Below are 12,711 nucleotides of genomic sequence, written 5' to 3'. Positions count from 1 at the left end.
TGGTACCTATCCAGCTCAACTCAGGGGACCGGCTGAAAAAGGGGTCCCCTACTCCTCCGCCATCTTCATGAAGTCTTAAGCCAGTTTTCTGACCCAGAACCCACTAATGAAAGGGAGGTCGGGTCCTTAGGAGTCCCAAAGCCAAGTGAATACAGTAATGAGTCCTATAGTCCTTTGCCAAAGAGCTCTCCGGTCATTTATTTAGGAAATCATGTACTGGAAAAGTAGACTGCTCAAGAATAGAAGTGCCCGGGGCACTTTAATCTCATCATGCCATAAGTCGATCAGGCAAGAAAAGGAGAGATGGTCCTGGCAGGGGCGCTGGGCCTCCACCCTGATCATGAACAGGCAGTGCCCTGCTTTGACACCATGGGGACAGAGAATAAATTTGATACCCAGGTAATCCACTGGGTGGCTCTTTGTGTTCTCATGACCAGTGCTACAGGTAAGTGGACAAATGCAGCAGTCAAAGCCTAAGAAGGGCATTGTGAGCAAGGACATAATGCTCCCGGAAATGGAGGTCACTTCACTAGTAAGCTGCCTGTCCCCACAGAGGTGCCGATTCTCCAGAATTGGTAACAGAGGAGGAGATGATGACTATCAGCTGTAGCCCCCGATCAGCTGCAGTGTCTATATTTGATCCTGCCACAGACTGAGGTCTGTGTCCCCCAGAATTCTCATGCTGAAACACAACCTTCAGTGCAATGGTACTGGGAGGTGAGGCCTTTGGGAGGTGATTCTTAGGTCATGAGGGTGGAGCCCTCATGAATAGGGTTAGTGCCTTAGAAGAGAGACCCCACAGAGCTCCCTGGACCTTCCCAGCCTATGAGGACACAGTGAGAAGGCAGCCTTCGATGAACCAGGACGCTCTCACCAGACACTGGATCTGCTGGAGGCTTGAGCCTGGACTTCCAGCCTCCAGGTCTGTGAGAAGTCGATTTCTGTTGTTTGTAAGGCCCCGTCTATGGGATTCTGCCACAGCAGCCTGAAGGGACTAAGACGCATTCCACCAACCTTCCTCTTATAATTGCTAAGAAAAGAAATGAAGCCAAGTCTTGGGGAAGCTGTGCCCAGAACCACTCTGTGAAGGTAAGGTATACAACAGCATGAGGAGTGGACTAGGACGGGTGCTGTGAGGCATGAAGAGACACCCTCCATCAACCCAAGAGAGCGCTGCCTGCATGCATGCCCTCCAGCAGGGGGGCAGCCCTGACTCCATGACTGGTCCAGGAGTGCAGAAGAATAATAAAGACCCACCCCCCTGACCTCAAGGTGAGACAACTCCCAAAAACCATCCACCTCCAGAGCTCCCCGTGAGGTCAGAGACTAAGGAGGAGTGGATAGAAAGAAAAGGTATAAACAAGGAGGTAATATCCCAGAAATAAGAGAAGTTGCTAAAAGGAGTGTGTGCAAGGCTCTGGGATTTTATTTAATAGAATCTAGTTAGAGGGGCAGAGAGGGTGAGTGGAGGCAGAAAAACAGGAAACTGGATTGGCTTCTATAATTGTGAAGTTGGGTGATGGCCACAAGGAGTTTCATCTACATTTCCTCTACTTTATATATATTTGAAATATATTACAATAAAAAGTTAATAAAAAGTGACTATCAATACCATTTAGGTGGCAAATACAGAGAACCAGGAAATCAGGGCGCCTGGGTGGCTCAGTCGGTTAAGCATCCGACTCTTGATTTTTGGCTCAGGTCACGATCTCAGGGTCGTGCAATCGAGCCCCGAGTCAGGCTTCCTGCTCAGCTCGAAATCTGCTTGTCCCTTTTCCTGCCCCTCCCCCTTGCTTGTGCACACACACTCTCTCTTTCTAAAATAAATTTTTAAAATCTTAAAAAAAAAAAAAAGAAAGAAAACCAGGAAACCAAGCCTTACCTTTTCCTCATCTCTCTGCGGCACTGTCCTAGGCACTGGGAATACAGTGGTGAACAAAACAGGTGAAAATTCTTGTCCTTTATGAAAATTAGATGCTAGTAGGGGAAGACAGACAATAAACAAAATAATTAGGACGGGGAAAGTGGTTTTGTGCACCTACGCGTTGACCCTGCCTTTCCCCCCGTCCCGTAAGGGTATAGGATGGAGCCTTGGTGACACATAACTGGTTCAGGGATCGAAGCAGTACAAGAAAATATTCTAGAAAGCACCAGGACCACAGATTGCATATACAAGTTCTTCCTAGACCATGCTGTTAGGCACCCCCCAACCCAACCATGAAGTAGAAATACAGCTTCCTCCTTCTCAAAGCTAGCAGGAGTTATAGCACAGGAAGAGCCATCTAGAGGTCATCCAGAGCCAACTATGCGGCCCACTGGGTGGATTTTTACTGCGGGCTCTAAAAGATGCAAAATGACGATAGCAGCTCCACACCCTACAGTCTCTGCCATTCGAGTTCCCCGGGGAAGACCAGAATGTCTTTCCCAAGACGGTAGGCTAAAATTCCATTACGTGTCATTGGCTCCAATTGACTCACGTACCCCAAACCAACCACTGTCACCAGCGGATACAATGCACTGATTGACTCAGGCTATGTATTATGCCCCTTTCCTGAGCTGAGGGTGAGTCCTGCTCAAGGACTAATCATATACTAGGAATGGCAGGATTTGTTTTGACAGTAAAGTCCTCAGGACTTGATGATGAATTTTAAAGAATAGAGCAGTGATTTCCCATGAGGGTACCGCACTCAGAAGGCAGTTTCAGAAATTTGTGGGAGGATTTCTGATTGCTACAATTACTGAAGGGGAATTACTGGCATTTAGTCAGCAGGAGCCAGGGACGCCAGATATCCTGCCTGATACAGGGCAGGCTGCAAAGAGAAGAGAGGCCTGTGTCCTGCAGAATTTCTATACATCTCATCCAGAATTAAGCCTGAATATATGCTCTACAACACGATGGGTTGCAAAGAGATTTGTTCTCTGTGATACTGTCACCGCCCCGGATCCGTATCATAACAAAGCAATTGTTTTGTCCCTCCACTTATAAATAATAAAGCTGAGCTCATGTACAAGAGTACATACTTCCTCATTTTTTCACTTCGAGAGTCTCCATCTGTAACGTGTCTTGACATGTTATCAACGTGCCCACTCCAATTAAGGGTATTTCCCTCATCTTCTTATTTTATGCCCTTGTGGGAAACAGACCACAGACTCGAGGGCCCCTGCAAGATTTTGCCTATAGTCATCAGAGAAGGGAGGGCCTCATACAATGAACAGGAAAGATGGGGCATCCCGATGCTGGCAGAGACGAAAAAGCACAGCTGTTGTGAAAAGTTAGCACATATTTGAGGGGGGAAAAAGGCATTTAAAAGAGTATTGGAAGTCTGCATTTTCAAAAGATTACAGTATCTATTCAGGAAAACATTTAGGTTCTAAAAATAAACCGCAGTGCTTGTCCAGGGAAGCGAAATCCCAGGATCTCATTGTACAGGGCGTGAAGATCACTGGGCTGTCAAGGGGCTGATTTTTTTGGAGGGGCAGGTCAATATTGGAGATCTGGTTTTCCTAAAACTAGTTTTTAATCTAACATTGGTTTTTAATCAGTGTCCACTTAGATCTCTGCCCTTTCCTGTTCCTGAACTTTCTTTTCAGAATGAATTCTGATCTTCCATCTCTTAAATCCAAATGCTTCCCTAGAAGCAGATGCACGCCTCTCGCCAGTTCATCGCAGACTGTTAGGATCTGCCGAGGAACTCATTAGCTCAAAATTCAGTGGCTTAGAATAATATTTATTATCTCACTGCATGCCTGCATCGGGCCCAGGCCTGTGCTGCCTCATCACGTGATGGAAAGATTAGAACAAGAAGTGGCTGGAACAAAGGGCCATTAAGGCTCCTCCCAACCACAAGAGATCCTTGTAAGAAGACATCTGCACTAAATGCTTTTTGCATTCCCAAGGAGCAGACCTTTCAGAAGAGGAGAAGCTTTGTCTTTTTAGTTCGTGTCCCACTAACGTGGAAGCAGAAGTCAGCATCTATTCAAGCTTATAGATCCTAAGAAGCAGAACGTATGAACTAAAACAAAGAGAATCTGAGGCAAATGGGTAAGGCCCAACAGAGGGTTGAGTTAAAGAATTCTTTCATTCAAAATATTTATTGAATACCTTCCCTGTGCCAGATCTGTGTTAATTATTGGGAACTGTGCTGGAGGCTAGTTAAAATTTTAATAGCAAGATACCCTCATCTGTGTGAAACTAGGTCAGCGAGACAGAAGGACCCAGGCAGAACTTCTTAACTAACTCTAAAAATTTCAGACACACGACAGACTGACATCTTGGTCAAGGTTAATTACGATAGCAGGAGCATTTAATATTCGACCCAGATGTGGAAAGTTTTCCCTGGACATCCCGTGATGGGACAGAGGAACTGTCTTATGTCGGGTTGCTAGAAGCAGGGCCTGAGAGAGGACCTCGGTTCAAGAGGTTTACTCAGTGATCTTGGGAGAAGGGGAGCACAGGAAGCAGGAGAGAGCAAGAGGAAAGCAAAGCAAGAATGTGGTTTCCTGGAGACGGCCTCCAGTCTGGCGCCACAGGGAGGCTCGGGAGTGGAGCCTGCACGCCCAGTTTGCCCTACCTCGAGGCAAGGTCAGCGGTTTATACCCCTGGGCCATTCAGTCACTGGCCATGTGGCTTTAGCAACAGGACTATCACTTATGACCTTAATGACAGTAGGTCCAGTGGTGGGGCGGGAACACAAGCCTCCTGTGTGTTTTCAAGAGAGAAGAGGAAGTAAAACACTGCAGACAGTGGGTATGGACAACTCTTTGGTGAAGTACAACTGCAAATGAAAGCAGAGAAGAGGGGTCGTGGCTGGGGAGGCACAAGGGCTCAGAGGGTCTTCTTTAAATGAAAACAATTACGTCGTATTTCTATACTGATAGGGAGAATCTAATAGAGTGGGAAAATGATGACGCCGAGAGAAAGGGGAGAGGTGAGCAGGCAAAGGGAATAGAAGCTGATGCGCGGGTCGCCGGTGTGACCCTGGTGCGGTCGGACCGCGCGTCCGGAGGAACGGGTGAAAGATGGTCTATGACGGAGCGGGCGGGTATGGTGATGGGGCACGTGGAAATTCCTTGCAGGCTGCTGTTAGCTCTTCTCTGGACCAGAAAGCATGGTCATGAGCAGAAAGTGAGGCTGAAGGGAGCCTGACTTAGAAAAAAAGGGTAAAGGAGGTCCGAGGAGAGAAGAGAGGGGCAACAGGCAGCTAAAGAGTGAGGAGAACAAGAAAAATTCGGTTCATAAATAACTTCCCTAAGGCAAATAAATTTTTAGTTGATTTGAGATTCCCTGGGGATATGGTCTGAAAGTAACGACTTCTCATATTCTTTCTGTGTCATAGCATGACGTTTGTTTCTGCTATGTTCTCATTCTCTGTCTCCTATATATCTCTCATTCGACTTTGTTCTCATCATCTCCCACTCCCAGCATCTTAGGACAAGCTGGCATTTCTTGGCGGGACACTGCAACAGCCTTGTAGTTAGTCTCCTGACATCCTGTCTGGCCTGCATCCAGTCCATTCTCTCTTCCAAAAGCTGAGTGAGTTTCTCCATACACAGACCTGATCTTGCTGCCATCACTTGAAACCCTGCAATGATCCCACTGCTCTCTGGCTGCAGACCCTCCACAGCCTGCCTGGCCATGTCTCTGCTTCATCTCACACCTGTCCCTTCACTCCGTGAGCATCGGCCATGCAGGCTTCCTCTCGGCTCTGCTCAAGTAAGCACATACTCTTCCCTCTGAAACACTCGTACACCTGCCCACTTTGCTCCATTAACACCTGCTCCCATTTCTTGTAAAATATGAAAGAGAAGTGGAAGGTACATTGAGATGAGTAATATATATTTAATTGGAGCTCCAGAAGTAATGGGGAGAGAAAGAGTGAGGAACAAGAATATTTGGAGACATAGTTACTGAGAACTTTCCATAAAGACATCTCCCTCTCTCTCTCTGTATATACATAGATACACACACAAGTACTGAATACATACAAATCTCATAAATAAAAAGAAAACCATACCTGGACACATTACAGAAAAACTGAAGAACATCAATGACAAAGAGAAAAACATATTTTTAAAAAGAGAGACCAGAAGAAGAAAAGACAGATTATCTTTAACAAAGTGGCAGTTGGAATTTCAGATGATTCCTTAACAGCAACAATGGAGGCCAGAGGACTGAAAAGTGGTACCGTCAAGAAATAACCCTCACCCTGAAATTGCAGGCCAGTGGAAGTTTCTTTTCAGAACAAGGGAGACAGTGAAAACATTTTTGAGGACTGGGAAGCTGCCACTGGTAGCCTAAAGGCAGAGAAAAGTGATCCAGATGGAACGTTTGAGAGGAAAGAAATGAAGAACAAAATGGTGGCACGTAAGTGAATGGGAGAGCGGGCAACATGGGGGAACAGCAGTGGTGCCGTTGGAAAAAGATGGACTCTTCTGAGTCCTCTTGTTTTCTAGCTGTAGGATGAAGCCATTGATTAAGTTTAGACTCTGACAATGTAGGAATGTGATTGGGCTTCTAAAATTCCAATCTTTGTGCTTCAGCCAGACCAGCTGCCTCACTGCATTCGATTGTTAAATTAAAGCTTAGCTGTAAAAGGCAAAATTGTGGAACACGAAGAGAAATATGGAAGATATTTATGACCTCGAGGTAAGCAAGGATTAAAAAAAAAAAGACACAAAGACCATTTATCATAAAATACAAGAGTGATAAATTGGACTATATTAAAATTAAAGACATTTGTTCATAAAAAGATGTCACAAAGAAGGTAAAAATACAAGATATAAAGCGGCTGAAAGTATATACAAGACATATAATATCATGGATACTACAAGATAAAAAGACTCCGATTATTTAATAAGAAAAGACAACCAAAAAATGTAATTGAGAAATTTTACAAAAGAACAGACTCAAATGGTCAATAAACATTTGAAAAGGCGATTAACCTTATTGGCAATATGGGAAATGCAAATTAGAGCCCTAATGAGCCAGCATTTCACATCCAACAGCTGGAAAATGAAGTCTGCTGATACTAAGGCTGTCAAGAATAGGAAGCAGGGGAAACACTCCTGGAATGCTTTGGGCAATGGACTTTGTAGAACTACCTTCAAGAAAAATTGGCAATATCTAGTTAGACTGAGAATGGACAAGCTTATTACTCACCATTTAAATTCCTAGAAAATCTCTTGTAGTAAGTTACATACAATAATAGTCATAGCAGCATGTTTTGTATTAGCAATAAAAGAGGGGGAAACTGGAAACAACATAAATATCCTTCAACTGTACGAAAGATAAATAGTCTGAATATATTCATGTAACGCCATACTATACTTTGAACATAATGCAGCTACCACATCAACACAACAGAAATTCAATAATGTTGAGCAAAAAAACCCCCCACAAAAACAAAAAAGAAAACTAGACAAACAGAAAATGTATAATGTAGTTTAGGGAGACATACAAAGCTGGGAAAACCATAAAGAAGGAGATGATTATCACAAAATTCAGAAAATGGTTATTTCCATGGGGGCAAGGATATGTGATTCAGGAACATCATACAGGGGATTTCTAAGGCGCTGGCGATGTTCTAATTCGGACACAGATTTCTAAACCCGTTTTATATTTATATAAATAACATGTTTATATATAAACAAATACATTTGTTTTATGTACTCTCACATGCCTGCTCTATTTCATAATAAATCTCATGTTTTAAAAAGTGAAAAGTGAATAGCAATTTTGTATTGCTACTCAACTGAACAGCTACAGGAGCACAGGTAGACTTTTCCAGGAAGTTTTGCTATGAGACAGCAGAGAAATGGTGTTGTAGCTAGAGGAGTATGACAGGTCAATAATAAGTCCTTTTAAAGATTGCACTTATTTGTTTGAGATTTTAAAGATTTTATTTATTGGAGAGACAGAGCACGTGCACAGGAGCGGGGGAGGGGCAGTGGGCAGAGGAAGAGGGAGAAGCAGACTCCCTGCTTAGCGGGGAGCCCTACGAGAGACTTGATCCCAGGCCCCTGGGATCATGACCTGAGCCAAAGGCAGCTTAACCAACTGAGCCACCCAGGTGCTACAGGTGGGAAACCAAACAGCCTGCTCAGATGCCCACGGGCATGAGCCCATAAAGCAGAAGCAATGGATGATGCATAGCAGAGAGACAGACTAGCTTCGGAAGTACAAGCCTCCAGCAGGTGGGGGTGGGCGGGCAGTGTAGATGGAAAGGGGAGGAGCTTGCCCTGGAAGAACAGCACTGATGTCTCACTCTTACAACAGGTTGTAGGGCCAGACAGTTGCGGGACTTTGAAAGGAAGGGAAAAAAAGGAAGGAAAGATGAGGGGTTGCCCATCTAACTGCTTGGAAGTCAAGGCTGGCGGCTAAAATAGAGGCAAGTGGAGACGAGGGGATATAAGAATTTCAAGAAGAGTTGAGAAAGTGGGAAACATTTTGGAGAGTGCAGCAGAACCACGAGGGAGTGTTGAGTGCCCACATGGGGCTTGTGGTCATGAGCATTCACTGAAACGCTCCCACCTGGTGTATAATTTTCCCAGATCACTTGTAACTTGTGACAGGTTAAGGTGCAGAAGGGCTGGAGGGCTGAGTCCGTGGGTTAACCAGGGTGAGACTCAGGTTGGCCTGACGGAGGCTCTTCATTTTGTAATGGTTCCCAAAGTCTGCTTGTGCAGTTTTCTATTATTGTTTCTTGAGACCCCAAATATCAGAGGCCCAATCTCCCCAATGCCCTAAAGGTCATTCTAGGATGCTTTCTACACCTAGCATTGTGTCACTCACCAAGACGCGAAGACTTCACTTAACTCATCTGATACTTAAGTTACTGAACATTAAAAAAAAAAAAAAAAAAAAAGGTGTTCACTCTCACTAGTCACCAAAAACATACAAATCAATGGAAAAGGGAAAACACAATGTTTGGCAACCAGTTCGAAAACATGAAGCAGATAATGCCCAATGTGGTTAGCAGTCAAACAAAACAAACACTTTCAGTGCACCTGGTGGGCAGACAAAAGCTTTGCAGGGCAATCTGGCAAGAGCGTCCGAAGTCTTTTAAAATGCTTCCCCTTTAAGTCAGTAACTTCTAGAAATCGTCACCAAGAAAATACACTGGGAAATATACAATATTTAACAACCTTAGCTGTGCTACATTTTTTTAAATAGTAAAAAATTATAAATAGCATCAATGCCTAAACAACTTCAATAAGAGATTTGTTAAGTCAATTACAGCCCACTTGTAATTTCTCTGCAGCCATTAAGAATAATCATATAGGTGTGTATTTATTGACACAAATAATACCCACATATATTTTAGAATAAAGAAGAGTTGGAAAACAATATATAGCTTCTATTTTTAGTTATAAATATATTTATATACTGTTGAGGTCTAGCCTGACGGGGCTGTTTCTGCAGACCTACATCGTTGGGAATGCCTCAGATACGTGTAGTTTCCTTTACTCACTCAAAGAAGTCCAACCGAGGGGCGCCTGGGTGGCACAGTGGTTAAGCATCTGCCTTCGGCTCAGGGCGTGATCCCGGCGTTCTGGAATCGAGCCCCACATCAGGCTCCTCCACTGGGAGCCTGCTTCTTCCTCTCCCACTCCCCCTGCTTGTGTTCCCTCTCTCGCTGGCTGTCTCTATCTCTGTCGAATAAATAAAAATAAAATCTTAAAAAAAAAAAAAAGTTGAACCGAAAGAAGTGTGGACTGAGAGTGACAACCATGAATTGAACAAAAATTGAAGATTATGATTCTGACTTTGGTGGAACTAAGATGGTTGGCAGTAGAAGGAATTACAGGCAAAATTCCTTAAATAAAAATTTAGTGACCTTAAATTTAAAAATATATCTATGTATTATCTAAACAGAAAAAAAAATAGTACTATCTGTGCAACTCTTAGGTAAATCTAAGATGATTTCAAAATAAAGCTGCTAAAGAAAAAAACCTGATCTGTCGAGGGCTTCTTTGCTAAAAGAAAGCCTATGAACTCGGTAAAGCTAAATCTTGGATCAGCACATGAATATGCGGGGGTAAACTTTGAGTCTACTAGAGCTGGGACGAACGTCAAACTGGAATACCTAGACTTGGGGTCAGCCTCGGCCTGGTAAAACACAGAGGTAACTGTTTCCCCCTTCTATAACCATGCTGTTATAAAATCAGGTAAAACAGATAGGCTTCTCCTTTCAACATGGAAGTGAGAGAAGATAAAACTTTTACGGTAGGACACAAGTTCTAGCTGAACAGAAAACACATGAACTTAAAAGAAAACGACCGTCCAATGACACACACACTGAATGGCAGGGAAGTACAGGCTACAGGTGCAGAGGGCAAGGCCCTGGTACGGTCAAGGCAGACGTGGCCGGGAGGGCAGCCTGAGCCTGACGGCAATGACGGGGCAGTTAGAAGAAGAAAGAATGGAACTGTGGATATTGTGTTTGGGAAAACTGAGAAGAAATGAAAAGAATGCTCTTGTAGAAATACTGTGAGAGGTAAGGGTGGCAAGGTTTAGATGCAACACAGCCCCCGATGCAACATACACACCACACACAACAGAGGCAATACACACACTATATACACCACACACACAGCACACACAATACACACAACATACACACCACACACAACGGATGCCATACACACACTATACACACCACACACACAACAGACACACCACACACAACAGACACAACACACACACCATTTGTACCACTCACCCCACACACAATACACATACACTCCACACACAACATACACACCACACACAAAACACACAACAGACACACCACACACAACACTCACCCCACATACTACACACACACACACACTCATACACAACATATACACCGTTTATATCACATACCCCACACACAATACACACACACAAACACACCACAGCACATACGACATATATAACACAACCAAACATGAAACATAACATACACCCTAAGTACACACAACAGACACAACACACACAATACATATAACATGCACAACGCATACACTCACATACACCACACACCATGCCACACATACAAAACACACACACACCACACACAACACAAATCATATGCATAAAGTAAAAGAAAACACCTAATTCCTTGATCCAAAGTAAGTTATGTTATGGACAAATTACATTTGGTTGGAATATAACTTAATTTATTCGGATTTCTGTCATAAGATATTTGTCCGCATCTGTCCTGTTTCCCCCTCCCCTCCTCTCTGCTGGGCTGTGCCTCCTGCAGAGTCTGTGACAAGAGAAGAAACCAGCAGAGTGACTGTTCTTACTGTCAACCCTCCCACCCCTCTCAGCCCAGACCTGTCTCATCTGCTCCCCCAACTGCCACTTCCATGGGCTTGCTTCTTCTGAGGTCCCCTTCTAGAAATACTAAGATTCCAGATTCTGCCCCTCTCCTAACTCAACTAGTTACCATTTGGGTTCCATTCTCCCACTCCTAAAAATGCTCTGATCACTCATCTGATATTGCCCCCTCTCCTATTCTTTCTGTTTTTGTATTTATTGTTTATACCTTTGCATTAGAATGACTTTGTTGTCATTCTGTTGGAGTTAGGTGGGTCGGGATTGTTAATTACCTATGCTGACTCCTCCGTACTTAAAAGTCTCTAAAATAAGTTCTAAGTGTGGAAATGACAAAGGGGTCTGGGTAACAGTAATGATTAAACCTATTCCCTCTCATCTGAATGCAGTTTTGCTTTTATTCCAACCTCTACATTTTTACCAATAAACGCACACAAAAGCATTGACTTGCATATCTACCCCCGCCCCATGCACTGCAGAGCTTCTGAGACCAACCAAGGAGAACCACATTTCAAATAAAATGATCTCAGACTCTTGGCAGTAGGAGTGCCCAGCATGATATACAGTCTGTTTAGGCAGAAATAATAATAACTTTCCACACAGATATAAATTGACTCTAAGCATGCATGACTTTGCATTTTAATCCCGTCACTATAGGGTGGAACCAACTTTTATTAAACAAACTTAAGCAATGGAAAGAAAAGTCAGTTATTTAAAAACGAGCTGGAGTCCCTACTCATCCAACAAATAAGAAAATCATAGACTTAAATTTCTGATAGCATCTGGTTTTGCTGTGGCCCTCAGATGCCACGCAGGTGAATCCTTAAAGTGGTATTTTCTGCCATATGCCAGGCTTTCCAAGGGTGAAGCGACTGTCAGCTTTCCAAAGCTGCTGATTCTACCACTCTTCCTCAGATATTTCACGCCTTCCTCCCTTACCCACTACCCTCCACTCCCTCTGCAGACACACACCCCATTCAGCAATACCAGAAAGAAAGATGAGCCCATGACATTGGTTTTAGTGGTGCTGCTGACAGGAAATGTAAGGGCCTTTTTTAAAAAGGCAGAATGGGTGTGAGAAGGGGTATTGTAGAGTTTCCAAGAAACTGGAGGGGGAAAAAAAAAACTTCAGTATTTTTTTTTTAAGTTGATGGACTTAGGGGCGCCTGGGTGGCTCAGTCGGTTAAAGCATCTGCCTTCAGCTCAGGTCATGATCTTAGGGTCCTGGGTGAGTCCTGCGTTGGGCTCCCTGCTCGGCGGGGAGTCTGCTTCTCCCTCTCGCCTGCCTTTCCCCCTGCTTGTGCTCTCTCTCTCTCAAATAAATAAATAAAACCTTAAAAAAAAAAAAGATAATGGACTTAGATAAGGACTCTGGGCCTCTCCAACTC

The 12,711-nt window shown here is 43.9% G+C and overlaps 1 long non-coding RNA gene across 1 annotated transcript in view; it reads right to left on the bottom strand.

The window, feature by feature from the left end:
* The window catches only part of LOC117803131, a 47,295-nt gene extending 37,765 nt beyond the window's left edge, over window positions 1–9,530 (bottom strand). The window contains exons 1-2 of the long non-coding RNA XR_004626810.1: window positions 9,471–9,530; window positions 1,883–1,977 (exon numbers count right to left, since the gene is read on the bottom strand). This is a non-coding gene — a long non-coding RNA (uncharacterized LOC117803131). The remainder of the gene's footprint in view (window positions 1–1,882; window positions 1,978–9,470) is intronic.
* Window positions 9,531–12,711: the final 3,181 nt, after the last annotated feature.

Source organism: Ailuropoda melanoleuca, chromosome 7, assembly GCF_002007445.2.
Source record: "Ailuropoda melanoleuca isolate Jingjing chromosome 7, ASM200744v2, whole genome shotgun sequence".
NCBI lineage: Eukaryota > Metazoa > Chordata > Mammalia > Carnivora > Ursidae > Ailuropoda > Ailuropoda melanoleuca.
Note: the sequence above shows the minus strand (reverse complement) of the source record. Positions and strands in the feature narration are given on the sequence as shown.